General features: G+C 37.3%; 1 long non-coding RNA gene across 1 annotated transcript in view; it reads right to left on the bottom strand.

Annotated features, from left to right (window-relative positions):
• Positions 1–7,369: 7,369 nt before the first annotated feature.
• LOC139827911 (uncharacterized) overlaps positions 7,370–19,872 on the bottom strand; it is a 47,849-nt gene continuing 35,346 nt past the window's right edge. Inside the window, exon 4 of the long non-coding RNA XR_011739042.1 lies at positions 7,370–9,692. This is a non-coding gene — a long non-coding RNA (uncharacterized lncRNA). The remainder of the gene's footprint in view (positions 9,693–19,872) is intronic.

Here is a 19,872-nt window from a genome sequence, read left to right as displayed (position 1 = left end):
TTGCACCTAGAATTAAAAGGGAATTGAGAGTGCAACATGGGTAATCCAGACAAGAAGACAATAAAGAAAACAAAAGTTAAGGAATAAATTGTCCAAGGCAGCAAAACAAACAATGTTCGCTGGTGTTCCAGTTCTGCAAGGTGCTGGACTCTTCTTTGGAGAGCTGAGTCTTAAATATGTCTTAAGTTATGGAGTCAAGGGGTCCAACGCCTTAAAGTATTAAACCTACATATTCAGAAATCTTACCTCAGAAGAAATTATGCCATTATCATTATATTTAGTTTCTTGGCTAACTTACTAAGAATTTCCCTTCAATAAGCACATGAGTACGTGTTCTGGAGAGGGAAGTCATGAACACTGACTGAGCTGTCAGACTGCAAAGGCTGTCCCGAAAGCATGAATGCAAAGCTGTTCATTTAATGGTTTTGACATAAATAATAATCAGGTTAAGCACTGAAGTATATGAGGGATCAAAACAGTATAATGACAGGCTATCAAAATAGTCACAGCCTTCCAAAGCTGCCTCATAGATTGGAATATAGAAGCCAAAAGAATGAATAATTGTAAGTGGGTTTAATTGTTCAGTGCTTTAATCGAAACAAGCTTCATACTCAAAAGGGAATTAGCCTTGGTGACAAAGATTTACAGTAGCCAGGAAGTTTTTTCATGTATGAGGAGGGATCAGTATAGCTCAAATCAATTATTTTATGTGAGGATAATGACAGTACAGAAGCCAAAGGAGGCCAGATGGAAGGAACACCATCCTTATTAAAAGGTTAGTGAGAAAATATCCTATACCTTCGATGCTTTCAAGACTTGCACACTTCACAGCTACTTAGGCAGATACGTCTTAAAATCAAAGAAATTATAGTGGAGAAAAACATGCCGGCTGTATCACCTTGCTGAGTAAAATATATGGAGGTTTCTATTTGAATGCACTCTATTCTGTAAGACCAAAAAAATAGGTCTATAAATGTCCATGAGGGAAAAGTCATGTTTGCAGTTCCTAAATAATACACAAAACAAGGGAATTCAGTTTTATGTCTCTTCAGTTTTGATGAGTCTTTTCACCTCTCCATTGACCCTTGCTTGTCCATAACCTGGAAACCGAGTATTGAAGTTATCTGAAGGAGATGCCTTCAATTATGCCAGATGAACAGAAGGTAGCAAGTATCTATTGGAATTGGATCACACTATCCTCATCTGAAAGCTTAGTTTGATAAGTTGACTTCCCATGATAAGTTAACTCATATCCCATCACAGATTGTGTAGGTCAATTAATTCATAATTAAGCAGGAAATAAAATACCTGCCAAGTCCAGAGAGATGATATTATTAATTAGATTAGATAATTATTAATTTAGCAGGAAAACAGTGATTAATACAATAACTAAGGAAGACAGGGTAACAGAAATTAATAAAATTGAGGGAAGAAATAATGGTGAAAAAACATATACAGGGCTAGAAGATTGCCAATAGAATTATCAGAGTATTGCTCCTGCTTTCATTTTTCTACTAATGAACTCGGTACAAAAAGGGATAAGAGAGAAATGTGCCAACTAAATTCAATGACAAGATGTTAGGAAAATTTTGTCGATGCAAAAAGATATCGGAATGGCATAAAGGAAGAACTGAGGTATACTGAGCACTGGAGTTGTAAATATGGGATTAAGTGTAACAGGAAAACACATCAGGTTATACAGGTCAGGGCTAATAAGAACTATTATTCATTAGAAACTAGTACACCTTATATTTGATACCATGTAAGAAGGAAAAAGACTCGAGTATATTATGTGATCACTGGAGGACTATGAGACAGCAGTGCTACTTGGATATGACAACAGACAAATGTGGAATGCGTAAGAGAGGCATTTCCAAAAGAAAGCAGGGAAAAATAATTAAGAGTAGTATTACTGTGTCAGGATGATCGACACTCTACCATCCACAATCAAAACACTAATTAGGCTCAGAGAAGTGGTAGCAAAAAGATTTATTAGTCTAGATCTAGTAAATACTAGGATTTTTCTCTAATGAAATCTAGTAGGCTGCCTAAGTACTGGAGATTTTAAGTCTCTTCACTCTAAACAGGCAGCCTCAACACTGATAAAATTCATCTCATATTAAGGAAGACAATTTTTCAATTTTGTATTTACTAGTCTCTCAAGCCATTTCTAGGTGATTAAATTATGAAGAAAATTATGGCATAATGTAGTCATATTTCATGTTGGAAGAGACATTTTCTTCACTAGACACAACATGGATAGATTTTAGTGGCAATTGTGGGGTTTTTCGTAATACTACTGGCCACAAAATTCTATAGTTGTGGGTTTTTTCTCAATACACAACATTAAAGTGAATGCTCTGAGTCTTCAAATTTTCTTTTCCCATTCTGATTAATGCTCTTGTATCTATTAGGCAGGAAATGAATGAAGAGTTGATATGAATGAAGTCTACAAGTCCATGAATAACACAGAGAAAGTGAACAGGGAAAAACTTGTTAATCTTCAGCATAAACGACAGAGTACTCAAGAACAAAATATAAATGGAAATATGTTTTTATCATCCAACACCCACACTTCATAGTGAACCTCACTGCCACAGAAGTTTATGCCAGATGAATATTGACATGTATTTTAAAAAAGGTAGGACAACTTCACGAATATTATGCCTACTAGTGGCTATTTAAAAGAATAGTGTGGCTGTCATCTCTCTCTGCTTGCCAGAAATTGTTGGGTCAGAGGAAGAGCCAAGCCATACTTGTCTTCCTCCTCATCTTTTTCGCCTAAGCATCCGTGACTCACCACTTCCAGGGACACAATACTGGGATTCTAGACTTTTTATAGATGTCCATACACAAGTTGCTAATTTCTTTTTACAAAATAAACTTTAAGGTAAATGTTAAAAATGGAAATGTCAGAGTTTATTTTTGCACCTCCAAATAACTAGTGTTCAGAAATTGGAAACCAATTCAATAACAATTTAGAGAACAGTTTTACTGGCAGGAAATCACCTGTCCAGGAACTACTTTAGGGAGACAATCCCCATGTCCAACTACTTTTATATTAAAAACAAATGTTCTGTGGTATTGAAAGCGTTTCATTACACAGCTCATACACCTTGTCTAGAGGTAATTTCTAACAGATTCCGACTTCCTCTGCAAACATAAGTTTCTAGGCTCTCACTTGCTTACCCCAAGAGGAATTTCATAAGTGAACTAAATTCAGTTCAAACAAAAATGATTTTTCCATCACTTTACACCCTAGCAAACTGATACACACTAACTGTGATGAAGTTTAATGCAAACTGTTTACAATGTGTTGAACATCTTTTCACATTTATGTATAATGCATCCATTTCTCTTTTTTTAAAGAAAAAATGTAGTTCAAAGTCTAAATTTTATAAACTATTTCTTTTCTCAATAAGGCATGCACAAGAAAAAATTCAAGAACCAGCATAACGTGGCATTTAGTACTTATCTCTAAAAACAAACAGGCTACTTCAGCAGCCAAGTGCATAATATTTCCCCAAATATGTATGTATAATCTAGCATTAATAACTGTAAAATGTTGAAGAATAAATTTTGGCCACCCTGCTGCAGTTTTGCAATTATTTGAAAGGCCAACACAAAGCTCCAGAAGTTTCTTGTGAAACTGAGAACCACAGTTTGCTTCCTGTGTTTCTTCAGCACAAAGGGCTTTGCCAAGCATACTGAAAGCAAAACAAACCTGGCCTACGCTCCATTCACACAAAAGTAGTTGCTGAAAGAGCTGCACAAGCACAAACTACTTCTTTTCAGAAGTTATTTTAACCCCTCAAAATACATCTCTTGCAGGATCCAGTGTCTTTTTTCCAGAATGAAATAATTTCCTATCTATTGCTAACTCAAAAATGAGAGCCACTGGGCTTAAACAGCTCATGGAGCCAAAACAAATTGTTTTCAGAACAACCTCAGAAGGTTGAGGTACTCCCAAGTAGAAAGCATTTTGTGTTCCTGCCCCAAATAATCATCTGGTCTTACTTTATGCCTGCACTTGTGTCGTTCAAATAGTATAAGTCCTTTGTAATTTTGCAGCCAAAAAGTGGCAAAAATAGAGGCCATTTTTTCTTAAGGAATATCTGACCTATCATCAGAAATCTATATTGCAGAGTGTATCTGGAAATGCTCAGTACCCACCCATTCCTATTACAGCTGATGTTTTTAGAAGATATTTGAAAATCAAGACAACTGACTCAAGTATATAAACACAGGTTAAGGAGCATGGCTTTGGCCCCTAGTGGGAGGTTATCATTGCAGTCAGAAAACTAAAACATTTTTTATTTGTTTGCTTTTTTTTTTTTTTCCTTCAACTAAACTTAGGTTCTGCCTGAAACTTGCAGCAAACTACTTTAGGGTTCATCTTGCATTCAATACATTCACAGCTGGGAGCCATTCATCCAGACTATAGTTAACATTCAGTTAATGCTAAAAGGGGTCTATTTTCGGAGCAGTAAAAAGACTTTGGCTCTAGATGTGGACTCAATGTTTCAAAGAGACACCCTGGACTGGATTTAGGCAGACAGGCAATCCTGGCAGCACATCTACATCACGAAATGGAGTGCAGCACTGCGAGCCCTAACCTAGCAGAGATCCAAGACACAAGTTCATGAAGAAGGGGAGAGCACAGCACAGAAGTAGCTCAAGCAGCAGTTACCTGCGTTACGAGCTTTGCATGCTGACAGGAGTTGAGCCAACACACCAGGCAATTCAGCACTTTTCCATCCAGAATTAGTAAGAGCCAATTTTGCACTCATAAATGTAAATGCACTTGAAGTCAAACAGAAAATTGCAGTTCAGGTGTCTCCTGCCAGCATTATATCCCCAGATTTTTAAACCACTCTATTTTTACTGTCTGGTGTTTTTAAAGCATCCCTTCCACCCCTAAAAGGCTATGCAGAGACGCAGCACAAGCCAACAGTCTAAAAGCCCCTCTACGATGTTTAACCAGGCTGGGAACAGATATTTCATCAAAAAGTCTGACCTTGTCAGCATGTTCCAAACACATGCAGGACTTGATATCTATCAGCCTCACCAAAAGATGTGTGGAATTGTGACACTGTTTAGGAAGCAAAGGATACCACCTGCACAAAGCACAGCCAGAAGCTAGAGAAATGAATGATGAACTAAAAGAACTGCTCACTAGGAAGAACAAGAAAGCTTGGGTCTCTGCACCATGGACTACTGAAAAAAAGCAGACATGCTTTAGAAGGTTAACTCCAAGAGGGACAACCCTGTCTGAGGGTTCCCACATGCAAGAAGGTGTCCAGCTCTGATTAATTAGTCAGAGAATCAGATGAATAACACACCCTGAGTTAGAAGTTTTTGGAAAAAGCTCTCTCTGTTAGTGGCTGTTATTGGTGTCACTCTGTGGTACCCAGTTCTTCCCGTGTACTGTATGAGGACTCCACAGATTTGGTAGCTTTAGGGCATACCTGCTCTACACAGTGAAGATGATCCATTGATCCCAGAGCTGGCTTCAAAGAGACTGGCATGTCTCAGAGGGCAGGGAAGCACACTGCAATATTTTCCCAGGTCCCAGAAAGAGCAGTCACAATAGCACTGAGTTAATACCATCCACACTAACAAACTGTGCCCCTTGTCATGTATCATGAGCTCAAATGCAGTATAAGGCTGATACAGCTGAACAATGTCCCATTGCCCTACTGTTGGTCACAGCTATGTCATACACGTCAGCATTTCACAATGCTCCAAGTTGTCCAACTCAACTGCTCGTGTTTGGAATGCAAAGATGTTTGGTTTCCCCTTTCTTCACAGCAGCAGCTCAACAAAAGACAGTTAATTACTCAGAGGCAGCTGAAAATAGAGGCTGGAGAGCAAAGGCTGGAGGCTGGAGAGGGTGGAGCAAAGAAATAGAGAGGAGATTTTTAAACAGGCCTTATCATTAAAGCAGGCCATTTAATGACATCAGAAGATCAATGTAAGTCTTTGCATTGGTAGAGGACCTTCAAACAGACTGTGCCTGAACAGCCTTGAGGTCAAGCTCTCAGCAATTCTCAACATTCGAGTCTGCAGTTAATTTCTGTATCAATTTATCTAAAAAATAACAATGATGCAGCAAAGCCTCCGCTATCTCCCTGTCAATTTTAACAAAATGAAGATTGGCACAATTATCACATAAAACCATAAACAGAGACAAATTATGTATAAACAGCATAACTAAAGGTTGATTTAAATGTTAAAGATCAGGAGCGGTAATATGTAATTAGTCATGATTGAATCGCTTAAGGTTAACTGTTGGTGCACAGAATCTCCGAGGAATGGGCTGTAATTTCAGAGTTTATTGGTATTTATCTGACTAAATAGTTCCCTGAATTTCAGTTTTGACTGAGAAGTTTTACCAGTAGTTACTGTTTCTAAAATAACACAGTTCATTTCAAGCACTGTGTGTGCTCCAAACCCTCAAAATAACTGCTCCCTTTCAGGTAATGAAACTGAGCGTTCATATTAAAATGTATCTTCCAGAGCCATCAAAATGTATCTGCTATCTATTTACACATAAATGACCATTAATTATGGAAAAAAAACCCACCAAAACAGTTATAGATAAGCTTTTAGCATTCCCAATGTTACGGAACTTTCCTTGGTAAAGCTTCAATATTTAGTGTTTATCTTCAGTTAGAGATGTTAAATTTTCGAATCTTCATGTGTTACTACACTAGCTAAGCAAATTAAATGTAGATGGATAAATGGATGGATAGATAGATAGATAGATAGATAGATAGACAGACAGACAGACAGACAGATAGATATTCTTTATCCCTTTACTTCCTAAGCATGATTTCAGTTCCTGAGAAAACTTGGGAAACATTTGTAGTCAATTAAAAGGAAAAGCAGCATTTGAAAGCAAAGAGAAACAGGAATTAAGGCAATAATTTTACATAGCAACTCACTTTTTTGAGTCCTATATTTTTTTAATTCGCAATGTAAAATATTCAGTCTGTAAAAATCAGGTTGCTGTCGAGGGTTTAGATTGTGGGGTGACAATCAAACCCTGGCAGATGTATTGTTAACCTCCTCTCCCCGCCACTTCCCCCTCACTAAGGACAGGTGATCAGGAGGGAAGGAAGGACAGAGAGAAGAGAGTTGGAAAAATTAAAAATGTTTTACTAATACTACTAATAAGAATAGAGGAAACAATACAAAATATACAAAACCAATCTTGAAAGTCTCAGCAACTGCAGAGCCGGCACCCGAAGTCCTGGATTGGACTCTGCAGCCAACAGGAGCTGGATTCAGTCTGTCACTAGGCCTCAGTTCGCAGGGACAACTAGCAAGGTCCTCTCCTAATGTCGGCCATAAGCGGAAGGGATGAAGAAGGGCAAAGAGAAAGGGACAAGATCCTCGTGATCTCCCACTTTTATATGAAGTATTCACATGAATGGAATGTTATACACAGTTGGTCAGTTTCTTGGTCACCGGTTTCTGGTTGCCCCTCTCGCGAGATCTCCATCCATCCTTATCAATAACTTCGCATTCCATTGCTATGTTTACCAAAAGATGTATCTGGTTCTCCAGGGAAATGCAGTTAATATGAAGGCTTGAGCTGACAGGCAAATTCAGTAAAAGAGAAACTTGTTTTTCAGCAAAACCAGGACAGTTGGTTAGGCATCTGAACTGATATTCTCAAAAACTCCAGAAAAAAAATTACTTCGTATTATTAGTCCCAAGTGATACCCATAATAAAAAAAAAAAAATAATAATAATATAAAGAAAGAATGAAAGCTCTAATAGGGGAAGAAAAATGTACACATGCAGCAGAAATCAATAGAGGATTTTGGACAACCAGGTAATATTTTCTTACAAGCATAAAAGGTATTTTCGTGAAGAAATGGTTCATCTATCTCAAATTTTGCATAATGCTTTCAGTGTAAGTTGCTGAAGGGGATATCTGTCTTACAGTATTATTGTATATGCTCTTTTTTGCTACATGATCAGATTTTACAGAAACTACCCAAAATGAAAAAAGGTTACACTCTACACATCCAACATACATTAACAGTCACTATCATATATATCATATACAGAGGAATACCAACATTCTCTGAAGTGCAAAGAGAGTATGGGACCATGTACACATCTGGAAAGTCACAAGCTATTCCCACTGTAGATCATTAGAGGAAGTAACCAATTCACCTAACCAGCCCAGATGAACTTCTTGATTGATTTTTTCTGGGACTCCCATAAACAATGAAAAAACATCCATTCAGTCCCACTTTTTTATCGCATTCATTGTAAGATAACTGTAGAATTTGGGTTATATTCTAAAAACAGCCTTAGCAACCCAAAGGAATAAAATATTTGTTCCTCCAAAAAACATTACCTTAGATTCTGCAGAACAGTCATGCTATACAGGAGAAATCCACATTTCCTTCAGCAAGGAAGATCTGCTTCCACCACTGGTCTCATGAAGCTGCAGTTGGACCCACTAAACTTTCTCACATGAAGAACGGGTTTTTAGCTCTGAAGTTTAATACAGGATATTTAACAGCTGAGAGTTTTTAGCTTTTGATCTCCAGTATTGATTTACAGAACTTCCGTTTCACGGAATGTCCCATTGACAAGTTTTATTTTGCGACATTTTCTTTGCTCTCCTCTTTTTCATATTCAGAGCAATTGTGAGGAAGAAACACTTAAAATCAACTAACAGCAGTACCGGCAGTACCTTCAGATAGAAGGAATGTAACAATTTGAATTGCATTTTCCTGCTTAAATTACATATGTAGCTCCAATTCACAGTGTGGATTTCTGCTACATTCGAGGGAATACAGGAATAGTCGTATTCATGGTGTGCTTCCTGGCACACCCACCATCCAGCTTGTACAGATGCTTTTTCACAAATGAGAAACAGTTTACATGTACGGGTTCCTCATGACCTGGGTGGGCTTTTGGGAAAAGACCCGAGGCTTCACTGTGCAAGAAAAACAAATCTGGTCCCAAAAAGTGCATCTGAAACGTCAGGCAGGTCTTGCTTGCTGGTCCCTCGAAGCAAAGTGTTTTGATGAATCGTGGCCAACAGAGAGAGAGCCTCTCTAATGACAAGGCTAGTTCTTCTCCTAGTTACTCTCAGAACACATCCTCTTCATCCTCTTCATTTTCATCGTCTTCACACACCCTTTTCCAGCATACTGTTCAAACTGATATCTTCCTTCTTCTCAAAAGCTCCTTTTTTCAAATAACTACGTTAATCTGAGCAGTTCTCCATGCTGGTCAATGTCCGTAGATACTTCTTCTAAATTATTCTATCCACAATTATGTCCATAGTTTAGAAAGATAACTAAACCCATTTCATAGTAAAGTTGCACATTTAAGAGATTGTATGATGTTGGACCAAAGGCCAACAGTGAAGAGCAATGGTATGTTTACTCATGTCTCTGTCTTCTGCCATTTTTTGTGCTATTTTTAAACCATGCACGTAAAAGCATTACAGATTTGTTGTAAAGGTTGCTGGATGGTGACCAGAACATAATTGTTTTGTTACCTAACATTACCAGAGTCTTTGAAACAGGTAGCTATTCACTGGAGCTTGGGACTGGATTTTGTTTTTCTCTACTGTTCACTGTTTATATAAATGTCTTTCCAACATATTGTCTATCCTTATTTTTTATCTGCTTCAGACTGATAGGCTTCTGCTATGCCTATTAAAAAAAAAAAAAAAGAGAGAGATAAAGTCAATGTTTTTCTTCAGTACACATGGCATCTCAGAAAATGAATTGTAGCACTGCACATTATTAGATGTGCAGGTAATGATGTATTCCCCCTGCCAAACTCTTCACAGATAATAAAAATTACATGCTTGTTGCAGACACACTAATTATGTGCAGTTATGGACAAGAAAAAATTGATTCCCTTCCTGGGGTGCAGATTAGTTTGTATTGAATGCTACCTTTGGCAAGGCGTTTGTCGATTTTATTTTAATTTTCTTAGCAGCAAATTAGAAATATATTTGAAAACTATTAAATCTGAAATACAGCCAGAGAAGCTGATGAATTAAATTGATAGTGGAGTTTCTCTACCATCTATTCCTGACTGAAAGGAAGGAAATTATTTCTTTGGCTTGCATAAAGTGAGTTCAGTGTTTCATATAACAAGAATATCTAGAGATGACAGACAAGACCAGAACTGTGCCAGCTGCTGCAGAAACATATGTAACTACAGTTTCTTTTCAACAGCTCAATAAAAAGTGACTTTGTAGATAGTATTTCCATTACTATTAATAGCAAACTAATGTCCACGGGAAAAAAAAAAAAAAAAAAAACATGGCTAGAACAGGATAGGCCTCTGTCAAGTGGTCAAATTTCTAAATAAGCCCTAGAAAATGTAGGCATATGGTCACAGGTTGTGAGCCAACTCCTGCCTGGCCTCAGCATTGCAGAAGACATCATATTGCCGATTCCTCCAGGCAGCCTGCTGCCTGCAAAAGTCTGAGTTTCCAGGTTTCCACTCCGTTGGGCCAGATTTATTCAGCTGACAAAAGACATGTGTTTCTAATTGGTTGTCCTAGATTTGGGACGTGGGATGGCACTGACAAAAATCAGTTATAATCTTCAGAAGAATCCTTTTCAAGCTGTAAAAAAAGTTCAGAAACCAAATCAAACCATAAGGAACTCCCCTACCTTTTGAAAAGAAAGAGCTCTGTTGTACGTTTCAGAAATGCACAGCTTAATTGGGACAAAAAAATGCTATGGACCTTTAGTTCAAGGGAATGTTCTCTGTCAGTGTACCTATTAGTAGCTGCAGCTACAAGAACTAGAAAACAAAAGCAGAAGCACCATTAGAAGATGAAAAAATAACCTTAATTGTCATCCATCCTGTGCTGGAAGATTCATACCTCACATGAAAAACTGGAAAGACTCACAGCCACACAAATCCATGAAGAATGTTTCTGGCCTTTTTTTTGTGCCAAGGCAGCAGGGTGGAGCCCTTGGTCCATGACCGAGGCCTGTGTCCTCAGCCTTGCACAGCAGGCAAACAAGAACGCAGCCCCCACCTGGGGAGCCTGCAGCATTCCCAAACTCCATCACTTCTGTACAACAACTCTCTGTGACAGAGCATTGTTCCCTACATTCCTTTTGGCAAAAAATGTTTCACAGATTATTCAAGACCCAGCACACAGAATTCACACAAAAGCCAACAGAACTCTGCCCAGGTGAAGAGGGGCAATGGATGGAGCAGAACAGAAGTGGCAGTGACAAAGTTTCAGCTTCATCTGGAAACGCATAAGTTACTGAAGACGTAACAGGTAACTCTGGGGCCCAGTGGGACACGACACAGCCTTAGCAGCTTGTGTTCAAAGCAAAATAGGCACAGAGCTAAGACACTTTCTCCATCTACACCCAGCCAGTAGCTATCCTATACTATTTAGGCTGCATTAGGCTTGAGTCATGGGGACTTTTATCTCTGAATCTGAGTCCCCCACAACTTCTCATTCTGCAGGGAGAGGTGCAGAAAAAGCAGAGAACCATCTGCAGTGCTGACGCCAGCTCATTCTCTGTTTAATGAACTCCCGTCTAAAAAGTAAAGATCAGCTGTAGGAAACCAGATCTAGCTACAGCAATATGAAGCAAGATCTTGTTTTCATTTTTTCTGTTTTCAACAGAGCTACTAACAGCAGCAACATTCTGCTGGAGCAGTCAGGAGAGAGAACAACATTGAGCCTTGTGCTCACCCACTCAGTTTAAAGGAAATGTCTGTTGCTCCTTTCTTTGCCTTGTGCATTTATTATCTTATTCTTTCAGTTACTACAACTTCCTTCCCTCCATAAAAACTATTGCTGGCAATGCCTCTAAGGCAGATCAGTCATTCCAGGCAGAAAAATTTCATTTGTAATTCCCATTATCATACTCAGACAAAAGAACAACAAAACTCTTAAAGATATTAAATGTTAATTATGCTTATTCTATAAACAGATTATCATTTAGCACATCATTTAGATTACAAGAAAAAATAGTGAGAAAGCATTACATAGTCAATAAACAAAAATATACTTTAGGCTACATTACTGTAAACCATTTTCATCTACTGGAAGAGCATTAAAGGAACTGGCAGTCCACAATCCAGTCAACTTCCATTTCTAAGATGCTTTTCTTCCCTTCTGATCTGAACTCCCTTGTTGTTCGAAGCATTTTCTTTAAAGGACTCAAGCATAAGGGGAACTTTCCATTAAGTGGAAGGGACAATGACATTATTATAGTGAAAGCCCTTTCAAAACACCCAAGGAGATACATGTTTTTTCTTAAAAAAAAAAAAAAAAAAAAAAAGCAACAAAACACACAAAAACTTCATTGCTATTCCTTATTCCTTACTTCAGTTGGCTTAACAGTATGTTCAAAATTTGTAGCCAGAACTATCTTTTCTTTATTGACTATATCACTGCAAACCTCCTCTGAGCCAAATACAATAAAAGTGCTACAAAAGTATTAAGATAGCCAGCACAATAAAAGTCAACATTCAAATATATTTTGAGCAAGCTGGTTTGGATAAACATTTTTCATGTTTTTGTCTGTTGGTACATTAGTGAAAATTGTCCAAGCTTATCCTGGCAAAGAAATCTTATACACTGAGGATTTATAAGTTATACTGAGCAATATTTTTTCTAGTTAATCATTCGGTCCAGTTTTGCTTTTTAGGCATTTGAGTTGCCCAGCTTCACCTTGAATTTAATAGGCTACCTATATAGCGCTCTTGTTTTGTCAGATATCCTTCCCTCCCAGCCTTCTCTGTTTACTTGTTATACAAAATAACTACTCTTATCAGAAAGGTAATCATGAGAACAAATATTAACCTAAATATCTTTAAAACCAGTTGAGAATAAATCAAAAGAGATTTGCAGAATGATCGTGGAAACTGTTTAAGAGATGAATGGGGGATAAAATAAATGATAATAAATGAGATGCACTTACAAACCTCTTCAAAGACCATCAGAACTAAGTAAGCCAGGGGATACAGTTTTGTTTCCACACCATTTTGAGGCATAATGACAAAGTCCACATGAAAGAGCTATAGCAAGTTCCCATGAATTGCCACATATTTATGGGCTGCTAAGAAAGCAGATGATAAAAGGGATTAATGCTTAATTTACATATTCTACTAATAAAGTGGCAAGGTCTTATGGAACAAACACAACAGCTGCAAATTATGTAATTACGTATCTGTATGCAAATTTGCAGACATCTCATAAATGTTGGAATACTATTTGCAATGCTAATTAAGTGCCTTTTATTGCGTCTGCATAATTCCTACATGTGATTCTGTGCCAGATGTCAATGTAGCTTGCAAAACCTTTATTGTCAGGTTAGCTGAGGTAGCACACATTAACGCTGCTCATAAAAATCCTATTTTTAATTAAACTACCTGCAGTGTCTCAATAATTTCTCATTGTTTTCCTGTCCAAATCAGTTGGTCAATTTCTTTTTTCAAATTGCACAACTGAATCACAACTTCCAAAAGTATGGAAGTCTCCCTGCCCCACCTTAGCAATACTTAAAAGGAAACAAAAAAAATAAATAAAAACCGGAAAAGTAACATCTCTGGAAGCCAATATCAGTTCCTCATGGAAGTTTAACATGGAGAAGAACAGTGTAAAGAGAAAGATAAACAAGGGATACCGATTTTGACTAATTTGAAAGTGTCTCAGAGAAGAAAGAAAGTAAATGGAGATTGCAATCAACTGGTGGCAACAGTGAATCTCTCCTTTGGTTTGTAAATATGATGTTCAGTGTGTAAGTCATAACTCAGGACTGTAGTTCCTCCTTAAGCCATTCTTCTGAAAGGCCCAGTTTGAACAATATCTTCCACATAACATTTCTTGATCTTAGGCCAACTCACTGAACAGAGAAGCCAAAGAAAAAACAATCGTGAAAAGAAACAAATAAGAAAATTAACTGTTTCTTCCTCTGAACAAGCAACTGTCAGTTTGTTACTTTTAATAGTATAGGATCCAATAAAGTACAAATACAGCAACAAAACAAGTGCTTCAGTTTTAACAATGTCTCATTAAAAGGTGCTTAGTAAAAACTTTATGATGCCCTTGATTTAGACCACTGTCCTACAACACTTAAAGCCACAAAGCAACAGCAAACCTTCCCCAGGCAGTTAGAGGAGTGCAAAAATTTTAACGGCTTAGTTGGCCAGTCTTTTCTGTCTGAACAAATTTGTCTTCTGCAGCAGTAGGACACTCTTTTGCACATTTTCCCATTCTGACCTGGCTTCTCAACACACTCACCAAAGACCTCAGTTTTGAGCGAGTAATAATGTACTTTACAGAAATAATTTTACCCACATTTCAGTGTGAATTGTGAAATCAGACTTCTCCACAAAATAAATAAATATTATCATAGATTTGCCACAAAGCCGAATCTTCTGAAATACCTGGTTATATGGAGTTTACTACACCATTTTCTGATGGAAGCACTTTATGACAAATTATATAAAATTATACTTGGCATGAACTAGTCATAGTAGCCTATCTGGCTCAGCCCAGAATAAATCTGGGACTGTGGATCAAGCTCTAACCTTCTTCTTTTTTTTTTTTTTTTTCCATATTCCACTTTATGATATTTTCCACCAAAATGACTAGTTGTGAGATTTAGGTCTATCAGTGTCAAATCATTAAAGCTGCTGGGGTCAAATCCAACTTTAAATTATAATATCATCCAACTGTACTTCACCTGGAGGGTGGTTGGAGACCTGTGTAACCCAAGCGGAAGAAAGGTGCAGTCAGTCGAGTCATTTTTGTTGAGGGAGTTGGTAAAGAAAGGAGTCTGCAATTAACTTTGCCAGATCAAAAGTTGCAATAAACTAGGGTTGGCCAACATGATCTAACAAGATATCCATTCACAACACTAAGGAAATCTGCCTTGCTTTCATCTGACAGAGCACTGAATTTTTAGACAAGCATTATCTGACAATTATTCTCCATTGCCAGTTGGCTAGGAGGTTGGTATGTGAACTGGAAAACAGGAGGAGTATTCTGGAATTTATACCATATGTGTGTCAGTTGTCCATGGGATTGGTCCTTTGGAAGAATTCAAGTCTCTTTGTGGCTTGGATTTGGGAATATTATCCTCATTCTATGCATTTAATGCAAGGATTAAAATTCTCAAAAGATTCTTTGCTTTTATTTCTTCCTGTTTCCTGGCAGTCAGGTTTTATTCTGAAAACCTAAGTCTTTTACCACAGAAGAGAGAATATGAATAATAGTTCAAGAACAGTCAATTCACTATTTCACTTGCTGGTATTTACAACTGATCAAGAGGTAGCCACAGCCTCAAACTCCTCTAGATTTCCAGGGAAGTATGTCTCCCAGAGGACAGGTAAAAATGATTCCTCTAGAATAATTCCAATTCAGAGGAACAAAGTAGAAGAGGAAGTTAGAAATGGTCACTTCTAGATCTACTGCTACTAGTCATTATTCGAGCACTAAGTTAGACAACGGCATAATAATTAATAAACCATATGAGTTGAAAACTAATCTGAGTTTTAAAAATGTTTGGGTAACAGTTACAGAGATCTCTTTCACAAAAATCTTTGCAAGATAAAAATGATGAAATGTACAATTACCAAATGCAAACAATAGAATGTTACAGACTTGTGTCCTTGAAATTTGAGATGTCAACTTTTTTCAAATCTATCTTTATATGTGATTTATTGTCTTATTCAACTGTATGGTTATTTAATCTTACTAGTAATTATTTGAGCTGCTTTAATCAGGTTAAAATCATGCAAAGAAGAAAAAATTACATTCAAGTCAATTTTTTAAAACTCTGTTCATTATGCCTTCCTTCTTCCCTAGTTTTTTTCTTCTTGACAGTCTTATTCATTTTTATAATTTCTAGACTGATAGATCACAGATTTACCATTTCAATTGGGATGTTTCCAACTGAAAATTCATTCTCTCTGTTTTCTCCTGACAGATATCCTGCTACTGGTATATATTAAGATGGTTACTCTCTTAGTAGTTCTATGGAAATTCTTCTCCCTCACTCTCTAAAGTTCTCAAACAAGTGCACAGGGAGCATATACTAGTGATGTATCAAAGTAAATTATTAGCTATAACAACTATAGTATCAACCTGAGTTTATAAAGCATGGTTTAAATGACAGCTACAAGTCTTCTGCACTCCAGAAAATCAAGTTGCATGTTTGAGAGTGATCAGAACCCAAAATCTGAACTTAAATAGACAATCAAGTCTTAAGCTGCCTGATCCTAAGTCACATACTTTCAGACCCATAAATTCTACTACTTCTTTGCCAAAAGTTGTATTACACATTGTAATGCAGATAACATTATTATACTGTTTTTTGCGGTCATCCATGTGTTCATTATCTAAGGAAAGGCTTCCAATCTCTGCTCTTCTGATTTTGACAGCCATGTAACAGAGATTGTTGTACATTCACAGACTCTTTCTTCTTCACTTCCTTCTGTAAAGCCAGGCCAAAAAAAAAAAAAGGTAAATCAACAATATTCCTTACACAGTAGCTTTGTTTCCAATAAAAGCAGCTACTGTTGGCCAGGAATATTACAGTGAGTCTATAAGACACATTTCTTCAGCTGTGTGAATAACTATTTTGTGGAGGTTTCTGGCTGATCCCACAAAATAAAATAAAACACCTCAAAACATTTCTTAAAATTAAAAAGGAGATACTGGATTATACTATAGGGTTCTGTTCTGCTTTAAAACTTAAATTTAGATTATTTCAAGGGAAGCTGAATTCTGAAACCACAGTCGATATACCTTGTTTTGACAAAGTTATACTGTAATATATAAGGTTTCCCTACTTTTTATTGGCTAGAAAATGAATAATTCATGCAGTTTCCATAAAGAAAAGCTTGTTTCCTGAAAAAAATTCACCTGGAGTCTCCTAACTCTTATTCCAAATTAGTGGGGTTTGAGCATTGTTTTTCTTTTATCATCTCTGAAAATGTCATCTGCAGTTGTCATGGGTGCGTTAAAAGATAATAATAACACCAAAACAATCTTGAGTAGTAGGGAATTTCAGAGTAGTAAGATCTAGAAACCAAATTAATTTTGGCTACTGCTCAGCTGCTTCCCAGCAAGCTGGCTCCAGGAACTCTTTGCTCCTTTGAGATCGTGGTGTTCTACTTATTTCTTTTCAGCAAGAAAAATTCTCATTTAGTGGTGTTGCTCCATGTGTATCCAAGAAAAATTATAAATTATTAATATGTAAGCTTCATACAATCAGATGATAAATTTAAGTATTATTCAGGCTGCTAGGATTCACACAAGCCAGCCGATAATACTTGGAGACTAGTCTTACTGTAGTAAGATTTTTGCACTTTTATTAAACAGATAAAATATTTTTTTAATACTTCAAGAAAGACTTGTATGTACAGTAGTCTGGCCATGTATAACAGTTTAGAAGCAGCACTCCAGAAAGTAGGGAACTAGAATGGTAACTGAGAAGATAAAGAAACCTGATAGCCATGTGTACCACGAGATGTGAACTAACCTAACTTGTTTTTCTGTAAATGTAAAAAAATAATTTAAAAAAAAAAAAAATACAGGAGATGTAAGTATGGATGAGGTTTGAGAGCAGCTGAAAGGATGAACCTGTATTGTGAGTATAATATTCCAGGAAGAAAGGTCCTGTTGTAACATGTAACATAGTGATTTATTTCCTGAAAGAAATTCTAATGGGAAGCAGCAAAGATCTGTTGGATCAGCCCAGAATATCTGCATTTTAATGTGGACATCTGTAGTACAATACTCAGAAATTCAGATAGCCTTGCCCCAAAGCCTTACACAATAAAAACACCCGAAGACTCATCGATAAGCTAGACATCGCATCACATTTGTGATGAAATAATGCACACAGTATGAGGACACATTTTTTGTTTTCCAGACAAGACTGCAAAATTGCAAATTGAAAAAGATAGCTTTAAGAGGAATTGGGATGGGAACCAAGCTTTTCACAATTTATCAGATAGAGGTACCACTTGGTCATTTTTATCTCCCACGAAAAGTAGATAAGATTAGGAACACAGATGTTCTAATACATAAGTCACATAAGGCCAAGGAGAGCCCCAGGATTTTTTTTAACTTTAAGACCTGAAAAAGAAAGCCAGGGTATATGACTAGAAGTGAAAGATACTCCCCAGTGTTCTCCAGCTGGTTCTTAAAAGCTACCAAAAATTAACTTCAGACTCAGTCAGCATTAATAGGGTCAGAATTTCCATGCCAAGTAGTGATACCAAAGGGACCGAAGAACAGAGATGTAGTTCTAATGTACAAATAATGACTTGTCTCCTTAGATTTTTATAAAATGTCAGGCATCCAATTCTTCAGCCTTTGTGCTTACATACTCACAGGAGTCCTCTGCTGTGAGCAGGACAACTTGTATAGCAGAACCATGAGTAACAGTAGCACAAATGAAGTCTATGAGAACATACTCTTAGCCAGCCATCTAGCCTTTCCTCACACATACATTCACCTGCACAGTACCTGAAGCTGTGGAACTGACAGCATTGTGCTGCAAGGCTATGGAAGAAAAGCATGCTTGCAAAGCCTAGGAAAACTCTGACATATCCTTCCAATTTTGTTTTAAAGAAGCTATTTGTATTGTTTCATAAATCTGGTGCATGGTTCAGTCTTTCTGACAGACATCATGGCTTCATACTTCATCTGCCCTTTTTTCCTTTCATATTCCAGTGTGATGAGCCCCGAGGTCTGTCAGGAGTTTCCTGCATAGGTCATGGTAATTTTAAGCTGCTTTTGTTCAAATAAAAGAACTAAGATCAAAGGCATATATAAAAAGAATTTATCTTCAAGCTGAAAATACTGTTCAAATAATTCCTTATCTATTCTTGCACTTTATTCATTCTGGAAAGCAATTTTCTTCAGTTTGTTACATAAGTGTGCAATACAGGAATAGGCTTTCCATTTACTCTTCTAATGGCTTCCAAGGAGACCTGACCCACCGTTCTTAAAGCTCAAGGTAAGACAGTTTTGGTCTCAAAGTCCTTTTGCTTGTTAATTTGTTATTATGTTGAAGTCAAATCCATTATGGGATGCAGGTGGATATGCTGCTTCTGTTGTGCCTTTCAGCTTTCTCTTTGCTTGTTTGGGTCTTGAGAAGCCCCCTTTGAACCAGTTCTCCGCGTCAATAAGAATCCCAGTCGGTCAAACAAGATTTGGGCTTTTTCAAATGCAGTTACCCCTATGTTTATCTTTACAGTAATTATAAGAGAAAAAGAACATTAGAATACAAACAGGTTGATTACATCCCTCTCTGCAGTAGAGGTGATCTTAATATTGTTATGGTTGTGTCCTGAAGGGAATGAGAGAAAACTTGCTGGTAAATCTGAACCTCTTCACATACATGTGTGACACAGCACACCCCCCTGCAAACAACGGCCTTCTCATTCTCAGAGTAGCAAACCACCACCTTCCCATTCTCAAACAGAGTAGCATAGCATTAATAACAGTCACTGGGTCCCCAAAGGTTATGAAGGCAAAGTAACATTCTTCCTGCCACCAAGTGTTACCTTAATAAGATTAACACTGTATCTTGCTTCACCTGCACTGGTCCCAGCCCTGTACACAGATTGTGATGCTGTGGACTATTAAGCAAGGGAAGGTCACTCTGCTAATTTCCATCCCCTTTGAATGAGGTTTAGACACAGTAGGAAAAGTGTGCATTCTTGAGAATCCTGAAAACGCTAAAACCCTCCCCAGACACTGTAACTGAGCTCTTGCAAATTTCCAAAAGCTGCTCTGTGGCTTAAAGTAATTAGAGCAATTTCGGGATCCTGGCTTCCTACAGCTGTTCCGTACCACTGCAAGTAACCTGTCTGAAA

This window comes from Patagioenas fasciata, chromosome 4, assembly GCF_037038585.1.
Source record: "Patagioenas fasciata isolate bPatFas1 chromosome 4, bPatFas1.hap1, whole genome shotgun sequence".
NCBI lineage: Eukaryota > Metazoa > Chordata > Aves > Columbiformes > Columbidae > Patagioenas > Patagioenas fasciata.
Note: the sequence above shows the minus strand (reverse complement) of the source record. Positions and strands in the feature narration are given on the sequence as shown.